Source organism: Scyliorhinus torazame, chromosome 7 (assembly GCF_047496885.1).
Source record: "Scyliorhinus torazame isolate Kashiwa2021f chromosome 7, sScyTor2.1, whole genome shotgun sequence".
Taxonomy (NCBI): domain Eukaryota; kingdom Metazoa; phylum Chordata; class Chondrichthyes; order Carcharhiniformes; family Scyliorhinidae; genus Scyliorhinus; species Scyliorhinus torazame.
The window spans coordinates 288,292,186-288,314,417 of record NC_092713.1 but is presented as its reverse complement, the minus strand read 5'-3'; the positions used below and the strand labels follow the sequence as shown (position 1 = coordinate 288,314,417).

Here is a 22,232-nt window from a genome sequence, read left to right as displayed (position 1 = left end):
CAGCTCACAACCATCGTGAACGTATGAGAACCGGAGGGGGTTCTCCTGTGCTGCACCCCCTAAACGTCCACGAGCAGAGGGCCCTGGACCTCGCTGGGGGATCTGCCACCCGGGAGGTCACGACAGGCCAGGTCGGAGGCGCAGAAGCAAGTGAGACAACCCTGAATGTCCTCACCCTCCGCACCCCCCCCCCCTCCCCAGCCCGTCATCGCCCCCCTCATACTCTGGCCACTGCACCCCCGATCCCTTCCCCCCTCACACTCAGGCCACTGCACCCTCGATCCCCTCCCCCCTTACACTCTGGCCACTGCACCCTCGATCCCCTCCCCCCTCACACTCTGGCCACTGCACCCTCGATCCCCTCCCCCCTTACACTCTGGCCACTGCACCCTCGATCCCCTCCCCCCTCACACTCTGGCCACTGCACCCTCGATCCCCTCCCCCCTCACACTCTGGCCACTGCACCCTCGATCCCCTCCCCCCTCACACACTGCCCCCACCACTACCATACACCCGGCCCAGCGTGTCTAACGAACCCCGTATCGTTGTGTTCCCCAGGGCCAACCGCCGAACGTCCAGGGTCGTCTCGGCCAAGACACAGCCGACCATCTGCAACCTCAACCGCACCCAGGGACGCACGCAGAGGGTGGCAGTCGGTCGGACAGGAGGGCCATCCTCTCAGTATGGGATGCTGGAGGGGGACGCACAGAGGACGGACATAGACAATACTGAGGGGCACAGGACGGACAGTGACGAGAGTGATGGCTGTGCATTGCCCGAATGTAGGGCCATGATCCACGACAGTACGGGGACAGGACGGGGACAGTGGACGATGACGCACAGAGAATGGTCACACAGTCCACGGAATCACCTGGAGCGCAACATGACATGGGCCTCATGCACCCTGCGCCGGGTCATGAGGGGGACCAGTACACACCAGACTTCCTAACAGACGATGACCTCGAACTAGCGGAACTGCTGTCTCCCACACCATCCACCATCGCAGAGACATTCACCTCGGTTGGGCAGATAAGTGATGAGGCTCCCGGGTCACGGTCTGGTGCGCACCACACAGCCGAGCCGGTACAGCAGGTGGAGTTTGGAGCAGCCGAGGGGCTGGACGGTCGGAGGGCAGCCCAGGCCCAGCAAACAGTTGCCGCCCAGACGGTTCCCGGGTTCCTGAATGTACTTGACCCACCCGGACACCCTATGCATGTGGACACCCAGGGACTGAATAACGGGATGAGGGCCATCTTCCAGGACCTGCACACGCAGTTGGAGGAGTCCATTCGCATCCAGGAGCAGGGAGTGGTGCCGCTCATCGCAGCCACCCAGGCCGACACCGCATGGGTGGCGTCCGCGGTGGAGGCAATGGGTGAAACGGTTTTGGCCATTGGTCAGGTCCTGCAAGGCATTGGGATAACATGCATGCGTCATCCACGGCCCAGGACAGGGCTGCCCTCTCACAGGTAGCCATGCGCCAGAGCCAACACGACATTGCCGTCGCGCTCTGGGCCCTGGCCGAGTCTCACCATGCCATGGCCCGGTCCCAGCAGGCCATGACACAGTCCCAGCAGTCAGTCAAGGAGAGCATAGACCGCCTGGCGCACATGATGGAAGGCGTAGCGCACTCACAGTTTGAGATAGCACAGTCCTTGGCAGGAATGTCGCACTCCCTGGGCTCCGTCTCTGCAAACATTCGGACCATGGTCGATAGCGCTGCAGGCCTCCAGGACTGGCAGCGATAGGTGTCGGTGGTGCGACAGGGCATGTCTCCGATCGCACCTCCGTCCCACAGTGAGGCCCGGGGGCCACCGGGCACCCCGAGGGAAGAGGAGGTTCTGGGACCCGTCCCGGTACCTCCAGCAAGGGGCGTCCCTGAACACTCAGCCTCCCCCCGTTCCGTCCCTGGCGCATCTGGTGGGCAGCGGGCAGGACAAGGTGGCACCACGCCATCCAGCACGCCCACCGAGCAGCCTGGCCCATCGAAGCCGGGCCGCCACAGGAAACGCGTGCCGACGGGGAGCCATGTCGCAGGGCGTGATTCTCAACAGTCCGCCTCCACTCCTGCTGTACCATCTGGGGAGACACCTAGATGTAGTGGTAGAAGTTAAAAACATAGCAAGTTGGCACGGGTGCAGGGCACAGTTTAGTTGTAGGGGGTACTGCATCTGTATGTGAATGTCACAATTAAACTCACTGTTGCACTTAACTTGTAAGCCTCTGTGCTATGTCCGGTGCCAGGGGGCTCGTGAGGGTGACCGAGTGGCGCTGTGGTTAACGAGCGGTTCAACGTCGGTGCCAGGTGTGCTGTCCCTTTCCCCCCTGCCTCCCAAAATCGGACACCGTAGTCCTCAGCACTCCGACGCCAGCTACCCCACACGGGCACGTGATGAAATGTCCGTGACGAACGCTGTGTCCACCGGAGTGGATGGTTCAGCTATAGCCATGAGTCAGACCTTGGCTGGCGAATCTCAGCTCACAGCTCATCGCAGAGCGGGCTGTCATTCGTCAACATGGCACTGATCACACCCGCTTACACAATCATCAATGTTGTGCAATCGCGTAGTGCCGCAGTGGTAAGGTGATGTGGAATTGGTGCCGTGAACGCGGTGCGGGGTGGGTGCAGCGTGGTGCCCGTGTGCAGGATTGGCGGTGCAAGTGGCAGTGTTCAGCGAATCCCTCCCCCACGGTGCGTGACCCGTGCGGCCACCAACGCGTCGCGTGCCCGCTGTCCTCGACGGTGCCGTCGTGCAGCCTCCTGGACGCAACCAGCACCCGGGCAGTGTCTGTGTCCCGCGCCCCTCCCCCCACCCTGATACACGCCATCCTCCTTCTCCTCCTCCTTCGCCTCCTCCTCCTCTTCCTCCTCTTCCTCCTCCCCTTCGTTTACATTAGCTCCGGTGCCGTTGACTCCTCCACCAGTGCATCTCCCCTCTGCATGGCAATGTTGTGCAGCGCACAGCAGACCACAACTATGCGACCGACCCTGTCGGGCCGGTACTGCAGGGCCCCTCCGGAGCGGTCCAGGCATCTGAATCGCATCTTCAGCAGGCTGAAGCACCGCTCCACCACACCCCTGGTTGCTGCATGGGCCTCGTTGTATAGGCTCTCCGCGTTGGTCTGAGGCCTCCGTATTGGCGTCATCAGCCATGACCTCAACGGATAGCCCCTGTCGCCCAGCAACCAGCCCCTCAGCCAGGGGGGGGGGGGCATCCATCGAACATTGCGGGGATGAACGACTGTGCCAGAATGTAGGCGTCATGCACACTCGCGGGGAACCTTGCACACACGTGCATGATCTTAATGTGGGGGTCGCACACCACCTGAATGTTCATGGAGTATGCGCCCTTCCTGTTCATGAACACTTCCCTGTTGTCTGCAGGTGAGCTCATGGGGACGTGCACACAATTGATGACACCCTGGACCATCGGTATCCCGGCCACCTTGGCGAATCTACGTGCCCGTGCTTCCTCGGGGTATTTAATGTGCCTGTCCACGATGGCGTACAAGGCGTCGGTCACGGCCCTGATGCACCTGTGGACCGTTGCCTGTGAGATCCCGGATAGGTCCCCGCTCGGCGCCTGGAAGGAATCGGTAGCGTAAAAGTTTAGGGCCACCGTCACCTTGACAGAGACTGGTATCGCGTGTCCTCCTCCCGTTCCACGTGGTGCAAGGTGCGCCACGAAGTGGCATGTATGTGCGACCATCTCCCTGCTGAACCGTAGTCTCCTCCTGCATGTAATGTCCGGTAGGGCCTCGAACGACATTCTGTCCCGGTACACCCTCGGCCTTGCTGGACACCTGTGGCGCCCTGGCACCACCATCAGTGGCTCCTCCTCCTCCTCCTCCCCCCCAAGCACTTCGATATCAGTGCCCGCTTCCTGTGCATTCCTCACCGTCAGGGGGTCAATGTTCCCCTCGGCATCCCCCTGGACATTCCGAGCCTGAGCGCCTGCGGCCTGCGCGGCGACGACGGGCCACTCCGCGGCCATCCCCTCTGCTGCAGCAGCAGCCGCTGCATCTGCAGCCACTGTGGGCCGTCGCAGTCTACGCTGCCGGATGGCCACTGCAGAGCTGCGGCTGCAACCACGGTAGTGAACATCGCTGTCTGGTTGGCATACATGGTGATCTGCAGGAGGGTGGTGGGGGCAGAGAAACAACATGTTACATGGAGGTTCTTCCACACCTCGCCAGCCGGGTTGCATGGGATCCCTGTGGCCCCAGTGGCCTGGTTGCGCTGCAGACACGCAGCCAGCCTAACACCTGGTCACTGTCTGCGTCCAACGGTCAGTTCACACCTCCTCACCAGTGAGCCAGTCGCCTTTGCCCATCAGCCACACGAGAACCTTAGGCCGTGTCCTCGTCACCGTCCTGCCATATCAGGGCGGCTGACATGTGGCATCCGCGGATGGACGACACCCTCCACACTCTCCCTCACCCCTCCCACCTCTACTCCCTCCCTCCCCCCTCCCACCTCCACTCCCTCCCTCCCCCCTCTCATCTCCACTCCCTCCCTCACCCTCCTCCCACCTCCACTCCCTCCCTCACCCTCCTCCCACCTCCACTCCCTCCCTCACCCCCTCCCACCTCCACTCCCTCCCTCCCCCCCACCTCCACTCCTTCCCTCACTCCCCTCCCACCTCCACACCCTCCCTCACCCCCTCCCACCTCCACTCCCTCCCTCACCCCCCTCCCACCTCCACTCCCTCCCTCCCCCCTCTCATCTCCACTCCCTCCCTCACCCTCCTCCCACCTCCACCCCCTCCCTCACCCTCCTCCCACCTCCACTCCATCCCTCACCCCCCCCCCTGCCCTCCCCCCCCCCCCCCCCGTTGGCCGAAGCGTTCTCGGGGAAGCCGACCCGGTCTGCAGGAGCTCCGGAACAGTCCACTCACCTCCTCACTGCTCAGCGACACCCAGCACGACTGGCTGACGACTTTATTTACCAGGTGTGAACGGCGACGGCGTGAACTGGGGTCACGCCGTCGGGACTTCGGCCCATTCGGGCCGGCGAATAGTGGGGGTAGCGGAGAATCGCCATTTTGGGCGTCTCGGGCGATTCTCCGGCCTGCGCCGGGCAGAACCCGATGGGGCCGATCTCGCCGCTTGGGTGAATCGCGGGAGGGAGTTGGACCGGCGTTGCGTGAAAAACTGGTGCGGCAGGTCATGTCCGGCACTGGAGGGGTTCTGGAGAGGAGTGGCGGGAGCAATATCTCAGGTGGTGAAAGTTCGGGTCAAGCCAAGCTGGGGGCTAGCAATATTTGGAGTAGTGGACGAACCGGGAGTGCAGGAGGCGAAAGAGGCCGGCATTCTGTCCTTTGCGTCCCTAGTAGCCCAGAGAAGGATCTTGCTAATGTGGAAGGAGGCGAAGCCCCCCCAGCCTGGAGGCCTGGATAAATGATATGGCTGGGTTCATAAAGTTGAAGAGGATTAAGTTCGCCTTGAGAGGGTCTGCGCAGGGGTTCTACAGGCGGTGGCAACCGTTCCTAGACTATCTCGCGGAGCGTTAGAGGAAGGTCGGTTAGCAGCAGCAACAACCTTGGGGGGGGGGGGGGGGGGCGTTCTGGGGGGGGGGGGGGGAAGGGGGATTGCCTGGGAGGGTGGATGAGCAAGAGATAACATGAAGGGTTGGGGAAACTGGCACGTACGGGTGAGGGCCAGTGTACAAAGCTGTGTAAATATATCATTTTGCCATGTATATATCTTGCTCTGCGCGATTTCTCGTTTTTTTTTGTTACGGGGGGTGGGGGGTGGGGGGGTTATTGTTTGTAAGGGAGAAAAATTGTGTTAAAAAACTTTAATAAATATATATATTTTTTTAAAAGAAAAACTGGCGCGGCATCGGAGAATCGCGCCCAAGGTGTTTCTTTTGTCTTCTCGATGTTGTTTGGGAAGTTATTTAGGATTACTTAGTGTTGTATTCTTTGGGGGTTGTATTTGAATTGATGGTTGTTAAGATATTCACTGTATGTTTTAAAAAGGTTAACTTAAGTTCATAGAATAAACATTGCTTTGCTTTAAAAAATACTTTTTCATTTCTGCTGTACCACAACTGTAGAATGGGCCGTGTGCTCCCCATACCACAATCTATTAAAAGTTGTGGGTCAGGTAAACTCCATGATACACTTTGGGGTACTTTAAACCCTGGCCTATAACATGGATTATATGGATATTGACCAACTATTTCAACTGAATAGATGAGAGAGAGTAAGGAGTCACACTTGAAAGTTGTTTTTTATTTCCTTTTATTCTTTAACGGGATGTGGTGACAAGGCCAGCATTTGTTGCCCATCCTTAATTGCCCTTGAACTGAGTGGCTTGCTCGGTCTGCCACATTACTGTAGATCTGGATAAACATGTCAGCCAAGAAGTAAAGACGACAGATTCCCTGAAGGCCTGAGCGACCAGATGGGCTTTTACAACAATTAATGGTTATCATGGTAACTATCACTGAGACTAGCTTCAGAGTCAACATTTATGAATTTGATTCCACCAGCTGATGTTGTGGGATTCGAGCCCGTGTCCCCCAGCATTGTTCTAGGCTTCTAGATTCGAATCCAGTGACATTAATTCTCAGCCACGATTTGCCCCTTCTCACATCATGCAGAAAAATATTGGATTTGAGGCCATTCTTTTTATCTCAGGGAAAAACAGATGTAACGGAGTCAGCATGGTAGCACAGTGGTTAGCACAGTTTCTTCACAGCTCCAGGGTCCCAGGTTCGATTCCCGGCTTGGGTCACTGTCTGTGTGGAGTCTGCACGTCCTCCCAGTGTCTGCGTGGGTTTCCTCCGGGTGCTCTGGTTTCTTCCCAAAGTCCAAAGATGCGCAGGTTAGGTGGATTGGCCATGCTAAATTGCCCTTAGTGTCCAAAAAGGTTAGGTGGGGTTACTCAGTTATGGGAAGGCATGGGCTTAAATGGGGTGCTCTTTCCAAGGACCTGTACAGACTCAATGGGCCGAATGGCCTCCTTCTGCACTGTAAATTCTATGATTCTATGATGTGAAACAGATTTGCAGTTCATATCATGAACACTGAGTCGCTCTATTTCTTCAAGTGGGTGCTGGACCTCTTTTGAGCAGGGATGGGGATCACATTGCTTTGAGAGTCCTTCCAGCTCATTCCCTTCTTCCCCCTTTCTTTATTTTTGATGTTATCATTTTGATCCATGGATGCGTAATGGACACGTCTCTTTAAGTCAAGCAGCAGAGAAAAGGAGAAATTCAAGAAGTTGCAACATAGTATATGGCAGCGCCAACTTTGGACTGCAATACTCAGACTTCTCGGCACCCGGGAGATGGGGTGTGACTTGATTCGATTGATTGGCCAAAAGGCCATATTCTGCCCAGTAACAGGTGGTAATTGGGTCTTACTCGAGTTTTGTTTATTATTTTTACCCCTCTCCTCCCTTCTATTGTTTGTGTCATATGTGTGTATAGGGTGGGGGGGGGGGGCAAGTTAAATTGGGGAAATAGGAATGGGATAATGGTTAACCAGTTGTATCTTCTCCATATTTTATTGTAGTTCTTGTTAAAAGTAACAAGTAATTGTGTTTAAATGTACAAATCTGGTGACTAGCTTTATTGTGCAGCAAAGGGACAAAGACTTTCAATATTTTTCTCGGAATTAATGGTTAATTTAATTGTGTTACCACTCAGGGTCAGGTGGGGCTGGAATTGACGTGTGTCATGTGAGAGTACCTTTAAGGAATGGGTGTTTATCGAATAGTGGATGTACCTTTAAGGAATGGGTGTTTATTAATGATGTCAGAGTGTGGGTGGAGCTGGGCTATCTGTCAGCTTTTAGTTTCGCTTTGAGGAAAAGCTTGGGTGTGTCTGTGTTTTTTTGTTTTAGTGTTGGAGCTGAAGCCAGCCAAAGAAGGTGTAATTTCGATCTCTCTGCCATCTAAAGACTATCTCTTGATAACTGTTCTCAATAGTGAATTTAAACCTGATGTGCTTCTGTTAAAAGTTTTTTTTGTCTTATTTAGGTGTCAAAAGGAAAGTTTAAGGATTACTTAGTATCGTATTCTTTGGAGGTTGTACTTGAATAGATGGTTGCTAAGATGTTCACTATGTTTTAAAAAGGTTAACTGAGTTCACAGAATAAACATTGTTTTGCTTTAAAAAAAATACTGTTAGATGTCTGCTGCACCACACCTGTAGAGTGGGCCATGTGCTCCCCATACCACAATCTAGTAAAAGTTGTGGGTCAGGTGAACTCTATGATACATTCTGGAGTTCTCTAAACCCTGGCCCATAACAAGTGCACAAGCCCAGGTATCATGGGGGCGTGGGTCCAGTATCCTCGAAAAAGCAGATGGCGACATTTGGATTACACAATAAATTTAAAAGAGACACCACGTTTGTAGTGACATAACAGGATGGTTCTAGAAGCTGCTCATATTTTTCTTCTGGTGGACGACTTGTCTCTGTTATTTTTGAAAAGGCTTTGAAAGACTAGCTAGTCGAATTGGCAGGTGATTTAAAAGTAGAAAGGTGATTTAAAGCGAGAAAGGTAGAGATAACTGAAGCAATTGCTCAGCATTTAAATTTGAAAGAGATGTCAGGGACACAACCTGGATCATGGCAACCATGAGTAGAATTAGCTGAAATCCAGTCACCAATGAAACAATTAGAGATGGAGATGCAGCAGAAAGGAAAATAAATGGAGATTGAAACTCGGAGGTTGGAAATAAAGAGAGAGGAAAGCAAAAGAGAGAGAGTTTATGGGAGTTGCCAGGAACTAGAGGGAAGCTTAATCTTAGAATGGAACCCAATGGTGATATGTTTAAATTTATACAGGCCCTCCCAAAATTTGAAGAAAAAGAGGTAGAAACCTTCATAAGGACTTTTGAGAAAATAGCAACCCAAATGGAGAGTCCAACAGAAAAGTGAACATTACCCATGCAGAGTAAACTGATAGGGCGGGCACAGGGCGTTTATACTTCCATTTCAGAGGGAGTGTCTAAGAATTATGATGAAGTAAAAAAAAGGCTATTCTGGTGCATATAAATTGGTTCCAGAGGCACATAGGCAAAGTTTTAGGAATTTAAGGAGACATCCGGGACAAACATAAGCAAAATTAGAAATGTTAAGCAGAACAATTTTGAAAGATGGGGACGAACATTGGGAGTTGCAACCACCTGTAAGGCTCTAAAGAGAGGTAATTTTCTAAGGGGAATTTAAGAATTCCTTACCTTCCATGATAAGAACCAATGTTGAAAAACCAAGGGTGATGATTGGATAGGCAGCAATTATGGCTGATGCTTATGAGCGAATCAATAAATGTAAACCTTGGTTCCATTACCCCCATAGTTTTGAAAAATGATAGGAAGTGGGAGAGTGTAAGGAAGGCAGGTAGCCAAGGTAAAGAATGGATAGTTGAAAATGCTCCAAGATCTCCTTCTCAGACCAGGTACTGAGGGTGGAGGTGAGTCTCGAAGGCCATTGTGTTACGATTGTAATAAGGTGGGACACGTTCAATCATCATGCTAGTAGTTGCAAGGAAAGCCTAAGTGACTTGTTGAAGTTCATAAGGAGGATTCTGAAAAGAGAACCAAAGTTGGGATACTACAGGGCAGACTATAACTCTAAATAGAACTAGGAGACCTGAGGTAAACACTGCTGTGGGAGCAGGCATGATGAATGAGGTAAATAAGAGATAAACAGGGTTTTAGTCGGGGGGAAGATCACTCTGTTTGCATCAACTGATGGAGCCAAACCCATAACTATTTTAAGTGACACAGGGGCTATGCAAATTCTTTTACTGGAGAAGGATTTGGTTTTCCCTCCAGAGAGTTCAAAGAAAGCTATGGGATAAGTGGAGATTATATCCCGGTCCCATTGTATAAAGTACAATTAGAGCGTGAATTAGTGTCAGGTTCAGTAATTGTTGGCGTGGTATTAATACCCACACCAGTGATTGAAGAACAATTTAGTCAGGTATTAGTAGATTGTGCAGGGCCATTGCCTAAAATGAAGGCAGGGAATCCGTTCATTCTTACGGTCATGGACATGACTACTTGATTATGGAAGCTGTACCTTTGAGAACAATGACTGCCCCCTTCCCCCGCTCCCCATGCACCCCAGCTCGATCCCCAGTGTGCAAAATCTGCCAGCTTGGCACTGCTAGATTGGCACCCTGGGAATACCCCTGCCATTAGGCAGTGACACCTTGGCAGTGCCAGGCTGGCACCCTAGTACCAAGGTGCCAGTTCCAGGATTCCCAGATGGCACCTGCAGTGCCAGGGTGGCACCCTACCCAGAGGACAAGCACCTGGGGGCCTCCGATCCTGGGTGACCCCCACAAGTGCCATTCTAACGTTCCCAGTTTGTGAAGCCCAGCACTGAACGGCACTCACCCGAGATCTCCTAGATGAGGACGTTAGATCCCACGCCTTGGTTAGATCTCGGGAGTGCATATTAGAGTGAGACTAGCTGTCTCACTTTAAAGACAGATATGGTGACAATGGGCAGGAATCACATCGTGATATCTCACGAGATCTTGTTAGATCTATGGGAGGTGCGGCGAGCTGGGTAAATCCCAGAAAAGGGATCACCTGGCATCTCCCGGTCGCGCCGCACTGCTTCTCAGGCGTAATGCGGCCGGTACACCTCGGCCAGTACCGACAGCTTTTAAAAAAGTCAAGCTTGGAATCCTGCAGCCAGTGATTTGATTTCTGTTGTCTTGCATCCCACCATTTCTAACTGTTTGTGGTGAGCTATCTTCTAGCCACAGCCTTTTAGCATTTTTAGAAATGAATATTGATTCATGCCGATTGTTCCTGTGACAAAACAAACAATACTGCATGTCCCCTGAAATATACATCCATAATGTCTTGAATTTTCTGCTTATATTCTTATTTGTGCATCACTATGCTGTGGGAGACTCAACACGCAGCTATAATTTGCTGCCATTAGTTATAGCTCGACAACTCCAGAAACCATAGATCCCCATAGCTCTTTGTAGAGGTAGAACTTTGATTTGGACAACATCACCCATTACAGGCATGAGTGCCCCTAATGGAATTGAATATTGGATGAGTTGTGTAACAAGTGACCACTGTGATACTCTCTGTTTTGTGCTATTCTCGTGGAAGAATTTGTACCCTGTAGCCCCATCAATGCACTTTGAGACATTCACCATATCGCAGTGAAGATAAGATTGCTAAAGTTGGTACAGATTTCCTTGGAGGAAAGAAGGCTGAGAGGCGACTTAACAGAGGTATTCAGTGTCCTGAGGGGTGTGGAGAGGGTAAATGGTGAGAAAGTGTTTCCACTCAAGAGAGCATTAAAAACTAGAAGTCACTGATTCAAAATAATTGGCAAAAGGAGTAGAAGTGATGCGATGAAACAAATTTTCACCCAGAGAGTGGTTGGAATCTGGAGCAAATATCCTGAGAGGTAGGTGGAAGCACCTGCGGTCGAGGTATTCAAAAGGGAATTGGATTACTATCTGAAAATAAATAATATGCAAGACTACGGGGCTAAGGCGGGGGAGTGGGGCTAGGTAGAATGCTCTTTCAGAGAACCAGTACAGCATTGATAGGCCGAATGGCCTCCTTGTGCACTGTAAGGATTCTGTGATTAATTCTGTGTATATAAATCTGACTGGACAGGTTATAAAACACTCATGGCTAGTTTTTGATAGAGTAACAGGTGCTGTGCCCTGTCCTTTTGTCCATAACGGTCCTTCTGTCCCAAAGCTATATTTCCAGGAATAACCTATTATAATTATTGTTCTGACATGTTACGTTTTTTGAAAAAAATATTAAATTAAGTTGAAGAACTGCAGAGCAAAATAAGCTGACCTTTCACCTCTGTTGAGTTCACGTCCAGTCTAATGTAACAGATTGAAAGCCTCCTTTCCCTAATTATTGTAAGCAGCCATATATGAAGTGACCCGGTTTTGTCTGGTGACAACAAGCCAGTAGCACAAAAACACTTAGCATTTTGGTAAGTAGGTTAAAGTCCACCAGGTTTATTTGGAATCATGAGCTTTCGGAGCATAGCGCCTTCACCAGGCGGATGGAGGTCTGGAAGTACTTATCACAGTTTGAAAAGGAGACCGAGTAAGGCAAGGTTACTTCTTTGAAGTAGAGGGACAGGACACATTGAGAATAGCAGTTATCGATCTAAAAAGGACGATTCACCCAGATAAATAAATTAGTGTCCTTGTTACATATCCCGCTATCTTAATCCAGCCTGTAAATAGGATTGAGATTTTGATCGATTTGACCTGGGAGGGATTTTAGTTTTGTTTATAACCCTATATGATGGTAAGAAGTTAGATGTTCAGTTCACATAAGCAACCTGCAGCTAATTATTAGGCACAATTTAATTGAAATACCAAATGAATCAGTAGTGAAAAGATGTATTTCCCACACACCATGGGCAGAATTTTGTAGCCTCTCCCATGTTGTGTTTTGCAAGTGGTGGTGGGGGGGGGGTGGGCACTAAGTCAGGTGCGAGGGTGGCCTGCCCTGCCACCAATTGAGACCCTTAAATAGGAACTTCATGACCAACTGGCAGGTACAATATTAATTCTATGGCAATCGAAGAATCTTGAACGACACACCGGGTCAAAGGAAAACATTCTTTACCACCTAATAAAGCTCCAGCATTGCCAACAGTTGCATGTGCGCCACACGCTATCTATGTTGTCGACTAAAGGAACTCCTGTTGACAACGAGTAGCGATGAATTGGTATAGAAACAATAGGTCATGATGTTGCTCCTTTGTGATGTCTGCATTTTCGCCATCTGGTGTTAGCTTGTGCGTGGTACCAAGTTATGAACTGAGACCTATTTTGTAATGTGGTCAGCTGATTTTTTTCCTTTCTCTTTCAGGCTTCTGAGGCTCGAGAACAACTGAAGCAGGCGGCAGCTTGACTTTGCTGTAAGTACCAAAATTGAAAAGTATGAGAAAAATCTCCCTTCATGGCTTCATTAATAGCAAACATGAATTGTAAAAGTGATTGGTAAGAAACATCATGCAACTGAGAGCATACCTCAGAATGGTCCTTGTTGTTCCTACACATTTTCTGAGCTCCTTCCAGTTATTCCCTTGAAGAAGTGTTCCAGTTCAATTTCTATCTGTGGAATTTAGATTCTCCTGGTTTATTCCTTGGTATATAGAAATGTCCTAGAACCTGGTGCTGCATAGAGGGTGGGCTGTGATGTATCTGTAGATTTGAAATGTCAAGCCAAAGCATATGCAGGTTTAATCAATGATGTGCCTGGCAAAAAGGCTATATAAAATACATCTGCTTTATGCGATAAAAGATTAAGTGGCTGTATAGATCATAAATATCAGACATAAGGCAGCATACTGGGTTAGATTTTCATATTGCTACCTGGATGTAAAACCAATTTTTAAAAATACTGTTGTAGAAACCACCCAGTTTTCATTGGCATTGATTTGACCCTGTGTTATTGATGTACCATTGGTCTGTGCCTATAGATCACGTCTGCCGGAAAGAATGCCCCTCATATTATAGACAGGGGGCCTTTGACCAATGTTGACCAAGGGAAAACTGCATAACACAGACTCGTAGCTGCTGAGGCAGAAAACGTGTCCCTAAACCTTTCAGTCAAGTGAAACTATTTAACCTCCTTCCAGAAGTTAGCTCTTTACACCATCACTAAATGCTGCTGGCAAAGATGAGGAGAATAACTGCTGAATTCAGCCGCAGAGAAATGAAAACAATCTCGTTGCCCTCACTATTCCATTAGTTACTAGTAAAGCCTCACGAGAGAATTTGTTTGAGCAGAAATTAATTGCCGAATGTTTAACCGCAGCCTTGTACAGCTTATTCGTACCTGTGGAAAGATTATGGATGTAAAGACAAAAATGCTTCTTCAAATTTAGTTGACAGGAACTGCAGAAAACCCGAAGGAGATTATTGCAGAATGAATAGTCGGCCTTCTGGGCAATTTGTGTGCATGAGAGAAACATAGATGGAAGTCTTTTGTAGGTGATCACAAAACAAATACAGAGCTACATGTTATTCTAACAACAGGCAATGAAGAAGAGCAACTTACATTTATATAGTGGGTGCAACTTTCCCCAAATTGCACAGAGTGTTGGATCAGGCGAGAAAATTTGTGTATAACTTTGTGGCATCACAGATGCCTTTTCTCGCCTGATTAAACAACACTCTGCAATTTCAAAGTGCTGGTAAGGATTGAACAGCCAATTGGAGGGGCGGGGCTCAAACATGTCAGCAAAGTCGGGATTCTGAAAGTTGCATTTTAAGGACAACCCTCCCAGGTGGAGATCAGGATCCCCACCCCCTCACCCCATGGAGATCAGGACCCCCACATGGATATCGTAACCTCCCCCACGGATATCGAGACCCCCCCCCCCCCCCCAAAGTATCAGGGCACCCCCTCCCCTTGCAAGCATTGGGCTCTCCTACTCCCACCACCAGTTCGCAGGCATTGGGTCTCCCCCCTCTCCCCACCCACCACAAATAATTGTAGCCCCCCCCCACCAGGGCGTCCTGCTAAAGTCCCCTTCATGTGCCCCCTTCATGTGCCCCCTTGGCACTATCCACTTGGTACTGCCCCGTTGGCAGTGCCCCTGGGAGTGCCAGGGGACAGTGCTATGAGGCACTTACAGGAGGCACTGTCAGGATGCCTGGGGCAATGCCCAGGCTTGTCGCTCAACCATCCCGGGGACCACAGACACCTCCGTGCTCCTGGTGTGGTCATCACAACTGGTTTGTGCTCCTGAAAACCAGCAGTGGTTCACGCCGGTGTTTCGCCACGCCGCCTGGGGGGGAGGATGCATCATGGGAGGGTGCTACAGAGTTAAGGCCAGTAATCACATTTAGATGTATTAAAATATATGGAAATTGGGTTCAGGCCCTTGCTGGGCATGAACCTGATTATGTCAGAAGCACGGGGGTGGGGAGAACATCACAAACTGAGATCTGGCTGGTGCAACTCCCATTTCTGGCTCGCGATGTTTAGCGCCCCTTACGGGATTTATCCCTTGGCTAATGGGGTTGTTAGATTGTGGCCAGCATCTTTAACATTGTAAAACATCCCAGAGCATTTCATGTGATTTTATCAGACAAAATTTTACAGAGCCACATAAGAAGATGTTAATGCCAATGATAATGTTAATGCTTGGTCAAAGAGGTAAGTTTTAATGAGTGACTTCGAGGAGGAAAGGGAGGTAGAGAGGCGGAGATCTTCAGGGCTTAGGGCTTTGGCAAGGTTTCTCAGTGGTGGGGCAATTAAAGTTTTGATGCTTAAGAAACTAGAATTGGCGTAGCGAGGAACTCTTAGGAAATCAAGGCAATTTATGCAGCTTGTAAGGCACAGAAATAGGCCATTCAGCCCAACCAGTCCATGCAGGTGTATAAGCTCCACTCAAGTTTCTTCCCATCTTTCCAGATCTAAATCTACTATCATAACCCTCTACTCCTTTCTCCCCATATGCTTGTCTAGTTTACCTTTGAATCCATCTGTACTATTCGCTTCAACCACTTCCTCTGCTAGTGAGTTTCACATTCTTACCACTCTCTGGGTAAAGAACGTTTCTTCTGAATTCTTTGTCAGATATACCAATGGCCTCTCGCTTTGCTCTTCCCCAGGAGGAAACCTTCTCTCTTCAACAAAAACATTTTGTTTTCCATTCTTTTCTGCTGCAACTTTGAACTCTTCGAGGTCAATTTTCATATTCTTTGCCTTTAACTTAAGAGTAGTAACTGCCTCAATGTAGAGGTGGTAATCAAATAGAGGTGGCAGTGCGGCCGGCTCTGCTTTTACAGACGCCTACCAGCAGGCCTCCAAAGCAATGTAGAAATCAGAGCCCTGTGAGGTAAATTAGATCCTAACTTCTCTTACTGGTGGCCAACCTGGCCTCAGTTTGAGGACTAACCCGGACATCTGTCAATTTAAACGAGGCTGGGGCCTCAAAGTTGTGCGGGCCCTCCTCGCTGTTGGATTGGGTAGCCAGCCAGCCTGCTTCATTGCCCAAAATTTGGAATCACTTCACCATCCCAAGGAGAGGGCCAAAAATAAGTAGCCATGATGTGGAGATGCCGGCGTTGGACTGGGGTGAGCACAGTAAGAAGTCTTACAACACCAGGTTAAAGTCCAACAGGTTTGTTTCGATGTCACTAGCTTTCGGAGCGCTGCACGCTGCTTCGGAGTGGAGCACATACCTCTTCATTCACCTGAGGAAGGAGCAGCGCTCCGAAAGCTAGTGACATCGAAACACACCTGTTGGACTTTAACCTGGTGTTGTAAGACTTCTTACAAAAGTAAGTTGTCAGCGGAGGAGGGAAAAAAAAGCCACTCTGCTTTTACAAATTCCAGGCTTGAAATTTCTGGTTTCATTTCTCACTTTCACATTGTTCACCCACACAGAAACTCTGTTCTATTATTAGATGATCAAAGATCCAGGCTATCCCGCAGAGCTCAAAATGTTTGGAGATTATTAGAGGTTTGAAATGAGGTTCTTCGGCTGCTAAATCTGACCACCCGTGGGAGTAGAGAGCCTTGGGGATGTACTGCTGGTTATTAACAGAATAATTGATATCTGGCAGGAGTTATAGTTTGTCACCTAATTGATTCAGAATTTACATATATAATTTGGAATACCTGGGAATTAAAGGCTGATTTCTGATAAAAGACTTCAGATGTTTCCTCTCCAGAAAGATGGATGGCTAAGGATATAATGCATTAATCTAATCAAGAGGTTTTCTTCTTCCACTTCTGTCGCCTTTTCATCTTATGCATAATCATCCGAAGGCACAGCATTAGTTTTCACATGAGCTGAGGACACCCAGCTCTACCTCACCACCACCTTTGTTACTTCTTCATTTTTGGTCAATTTTCAAACCTAATATTTGAGCAACATCAGTGTGTGATTCCTGATGAGATATCCGAGATGTTGTAACTCTCTATGGCCAGGGTCATCCACCGGCGTGCTTCTCCGTTATGCCGGCGCTCGGGGGTTTCCTGACGGCGCGGGGCTGCCCCACAATGGGAAACCCCCGTTGACCGGCCGGTGTAACGGAGAATCCCGCTGGCGGGTTGGGGCAGAAATGTGGCGGGGCGGAGAATCCAGCCCTGTGATCTTCCCTGATGTCGTTATTGAATTTGCTTGTTGCTGAATGTTATTCCTGCAAAGTGGGAAACTGTGGGCTGGATTCTCCCGCTCCGTCCGACGCAAGAACGCCACGGGCGAAAGGGCGACAATGGAAAAATCCATTGAGCTCGGACAGGATTCTCTGGTCGCCGGGTGAACGTGGCCGGAGAATCCCGCCCTGTAACTCCATGACTGTGTACGGTTACGTGGTAGAATCTGTCACAATGTCCAGCCTGGTACACTTATTAAAAGATCTATTTTTCTCTTCTATAGTTCAGCCTGAAAGGCCAAAGGCATGCAGCAACAAGACAGGGCAGTTATTGCAGTCAGCAGTATCCAATCCTTCCTCAGTCATCACCTTGACCATTTCATCACTGCTGGTCGATGATTTGTCTTTTATTTCCTCCTGAAGCATCTTGATAAACTCTGAAGCGTGGAGCCTGCACAAATTCCTGTTGATGCAGAATGTGGTTTGCTGTTGATACTAAATTATAAAGCCTTTCAAACTGTCAAGAAGATTGTAGAAGGTTGCAGTGGTATGCAGCCAGGTTAATGGGGTGTGCAGATAAATAAAAGACGCAGCTCAACACAGAGAAATGTGATGGAGTATACTTTGGGAGAAGAAACACTGAAACAAAGTCTACCACAAATTATAACATTTTTAACAGTGCGGAAGAATAATAACGTCTAAGAGTGGAACAAATATTAACCTTTTTGCACTGCAAAAAACTAAGCAGATTGGCCAGCTCCATTTTTCGCACCCTGCCTGGGACCTCAATGAAAGTACAGTTGGATGGGATATAAAACAAGAGAGTGTGTCCTTTTCTACCTGAGTCCTCCCCAGGCAGGTTAAAATAAAATGACCTTTAAATGGAGTTTGTGATGAGAGGGAGAAGAAAGGTCCTATGGAGGCAAATGGATTTCTGGGTTTGCCTACATAACATTGAATATGAAACAAAGGAAGTGACATTGAACATAATGTTGCTCAGGTCACAAAGATAGCTCGGAAAGTATGTTGAGAAGGGGACATAGGAAGGTTGCTGATGGATATAGGTAGGCTGAGTGAGTGGGCAAAAATCTGGCAATGGGGTATAATATGAGAAAATGTGAACTTGTTTGTATTGGCAGAAAGGATAAAAAAACGGGGTATTACTTAAACAGAGAACAGCTGCAAAATTCTGAGGTACAGAGGGATCTGGGTGTTCTAGTGCATGAGTCACAAAACATTAGTATGGGAGTATGGCAAATAATGGAGAAGGCTAAGGGACTGCTCTCCTTTGTCATGAAAGGAATTGAACACAAAAGTAAGGATGTTGTTCTTCAGTTATACAGGGAATTGGTGAGACCACGTCTCAAATGTGGGGCGCGATTCTCCACTCCCACGCCGGTTGGGAGAATCGCCTGGGCCGCCAAAATTTCCGGGGACGCCGGTCCGACGCCCTCCCGCGATTCTCCCAAGCGGCGGGAATGGCTCGGTCGAGTTTTGCGGGCCGCAGGCCGGAGAATCGCCGGAGACACCGAAAATGGTGATTCTCCGGCACCCCTGCTATTCTGAGGCCCGGATGGGCCGAGCGGCCAAGCCAAAACGGCGGGTTCCCCCCGGCGCCGTCCACACCTGGTCGCTGCAGTCGTGGGACGTGCGTGAACGCTGGGGGGGCGGCCTGTGGGGGGGAGAGGGGGGATCCTGCACCGGGCTTTACCTGGAATGTGGGGTGGCCCGCGATCGGTGCCCACCGATCGTCGGGCCGTCCTCTCTGAAGGAGGACCTCCTTCCTTCCGCGGCCCCGCAAGATCCGTCCCCCATCTTCTTGCGGGGCGGACTTAGAGAGGACGGCAACCACGCATGCGCGGGTTGGCGCCGGCCAACCCGCGCATGCGCAGATGACGCCCGTTATGCGGCGCCGGCCGCGTCATCTATACGGCGCCACTTTTACGCGGGTGACAAGGCCTGGCGCGTGTAGATGACGCGGCCCCGACCCTGGCCCATTGTCAGGGCCTGAATCGGTCGGGACCGGGGCCGTTCCGCGCCATCGTGAACTTCGACGGCATTCACGGTGGCGCGGCCACTTCGGCGTGGGAGTGGAGAATCCCGCCCATTGTGTGCAATTTTGCTTTCCTTATTTAAGGAAAGTGTAAATGTGTTGGAGGAGGTTCAGAGGAGGTTTATTGGATTGATACCTGGAAAGAGCGGTTCGCCATATAAGGACAGGTTAGGCAGACTGGGCTTGTTTGCACTGGAGTTTAGAAGAGTGAGGGGTGACTTGGTTGAAGTAAATAACATCCTGAACGGTATTGACAAGGTGACGTGGAAGGGATGTTTGCTCTTGTGGATGACTCCAGAATTGGGGGGCACTGTTTTAAAATGAGGAGTCACCCTTTTAAGACAGACATGAGCAGAATTTTGTTCTCATAGAATTTCATAGAATTTACAGTGCAGAAGGAGGCCATTCGGCTCATCGAGTCTGCACCGGCTCTTGGAAAGAGCACCCTACCCAAGGTCAACACCTCCACCCTATCCCCATAACCCAGCAACCCCACCCAACCCTAAGGGCAATTTTGGACACAAAGGGCAATTTGTCATGGCCAATCCACCTAATCTGCACATCTTTGGACTGTGGGAGGAAACCGGAGCACCCGTAGGAAACCCACGCAAACACGGGGAGGATGTGCAGACTCCGCACAGACAGTGACCCAAGCCGGAACCGAACCTGGGACCCTGGTGCTGTGAAGCAATTGTGCTATCCACAATGCTACCGTGTTGCCCTGTTCTCAGAGGGTTGTGCAACTTTGGAACTCTGCCTTAGAAGGTAGTAGAGGTGGGACCACTGGATATTTTGAAGGCAAAGGTAGAAGGATTCTTGTTAGGCAAGGGAATCAAAGGTCATTGAGGTCAATGGAAATTAGAACTTGAAACACACACAGATCAGCCATCACCTTATTAAATGGTGGAGCAGGCTCGAGAGGCTGTGTAGCTTACGTCTTCTCTTATCTTATATGTTTGTGACAGTCAAGTATTTTATGCAGATCTGGGCAACCCAGATGGGAAGATATTAGTGCCATGCAAAGAATATTGTTAAGATTTGCTAAAATACCAACAATGAAAAGTATTGGTTATGAAGAACAGTGGATATTGGAGCTTTATTTCTTAGACCAGAGAAGATTCTGAGAGAATTTAATGAAGTATTTGAAGATGGTGAGCTTAAGAAGGTTTAGTAATGTAATTTTAAGAAACCTAATAAGATGTTGTTGGTGCGTATGGCTTATGTAGCTCAGTATCAATTGCTGTATTGGCATCTGTAAACAAATGAAGATAAGTGTTCATAGCAGTAGAGTTAAGATGTAAGATTGGCACAAACTGGCACAGGGATAGAGGAGTTGGTATTAACTGGTATTAATTTGTCCAGATATCCATTAGGAATTAATAAGGTAGATTTTCCAATCAAAGAGTCTATCTCAGTGTACAAATGTTATGGAGCTCTCATATGTCAATTTGTTTGCTTTGACATGCAGTGCTTACAGGAAGCCGAGTGCACTGAATTTGATGTTAGCTTTGTTACACTGTTTGTGGCGTTGCTTAAACCTTTGGAGAAATCCCATTAGCTTTGCTGCAGATATGCCTGGTCTGAATTCTTTGATTTTTTTCCTTACAGCCTCTGGCCTGTCATAGTTAATCACTGAGGCTATGCTGCTGCATGACTTTACATCAAAGATATAAGGGGTTTTCTGCATCCTTTGTCAAAATGTTTCTCTGAGCCTATAGAGAGTGGAGGTTTAAAATCAATTTGAATCCCCAATGACTATTGTTGGGGTGAAAATGTGAGGCAGTTTGTCCGAAGAATGATTTTTTTCCCCCTGTAGAAATAGGGCTTTCAGGGCAGCACGGTGATGCAGTGGTTAGCACTGCTGCCTCACGGCACCGAGGACCCGGGTTCGATCCCCGCCCCGGGTCACAGCCCGTGTGAAATTTGCACATTCTCCCCGTGTCCGCGTAGGTCTCGCACCCACAACCCAAAGCTGTGCAGGGTAGGTGGATTGGCTCGTTAAATTGCCCCTTAATTGGAAAAAAATAATTGGACACTTTAAATTTATGTTAAAAAAATTGGGATTATGATATTTTTTGGTTGTTTAAAATCGTTCCTCTCCCGAAAATGTAACTATTCAACCGGTGGGGTCCGTGTAGAGCAGTCTGGATTTGAAAGCACCCCAAGTGGAATTCAACTCTTAACTAGCTTTTCCACTGTGCAGGCTCCTTCTGAGGCACACAAAAATGTAGCTTCATATTGTTTTGTAACTGAGTGAACTAACAAGTGACATTGGAACAATATTTTTTTTTACAGCGAAAATGCAGATTTACCAGAAATAGAAATAGGATGCATAACCTTGAACTCAACAATGATGGTGTCATTCAATGTAAAGAGGATAAAGCTATACTTTCTCTTTTTTACCACCATCAGCGACCATTACCTGGTACACATGTTGCATGAATGTTTTGAGCACCTTTTGAGACACAAATGATTTCCTATCACATTATGCTGGGTTGTGCAACTGCTGATGACGCATGTGCTGGTTGGGATGGTCTGTCCTACTTGCTGTCTGCCTTTTCTTTTGAGGAGACTAGCTGGTTGGGGAGAATGTTACATCAGCATAACGCATGAGTGCCAGCTCTTCAGGTTTGGAGATCTGCTTTTGATCAGAGCAATACTGAGGTGTGTGAAGCCATTCTGGTCCCTTTATAAGGAGTCCAAGCATAAGACTCTCTGGGGGCAGGGGGTGGTGGCATAGTGGTGTTGTCAATGGACTAGTAACCCAGAGACCCACGGGAATGGTCTGGGAACCCAGATTCAAATCCCACATTGTGGGTGGTACAATTTAAAGTTAATGAGAACCATGAAACGATTGTCTTAAAACCCCCTCTGGTTCACTAATGTCCTTTAGGGAAAGCAATCCGCATCCTTACCCGGTGTGACCCCAGATGCAGTGTACCCTTTGAAATGACTGGGCAAGACCAATTCAGTTCAAGACCAATTGGGATGAGCAATAAATGGCAATGATGTCCACATCCCATGAATAAATTGAAAAATCACAGTCAGAGTCTGAGAGAAATGTTAACTGGCCTCTGAGA

General features: G+C 49.1%; 1 protein-coding gene across 2 annotated transcripts in view; it reads left to right on the top strand.

Moving 5' to 3' along the window:
* Positions 1-22,232, top strand: part of LOC140427083 (teneurin-2-like) — a 3,867,843-nt gene that overhangs the window by 330,155 nt on the left and 3,515,456 nt on the right. For both annotated transcript variants that reach the window (XM_072512582.1, XM_072512581.1), the window contains exon 4: positions 12,853-12,901. The gene's annotated coding sequence lies outside the window, so the exon portion shown is untranslated. The remainder of the gene's footprint in view (positions 1-12,852; positions 12,902-22,232) is intronic.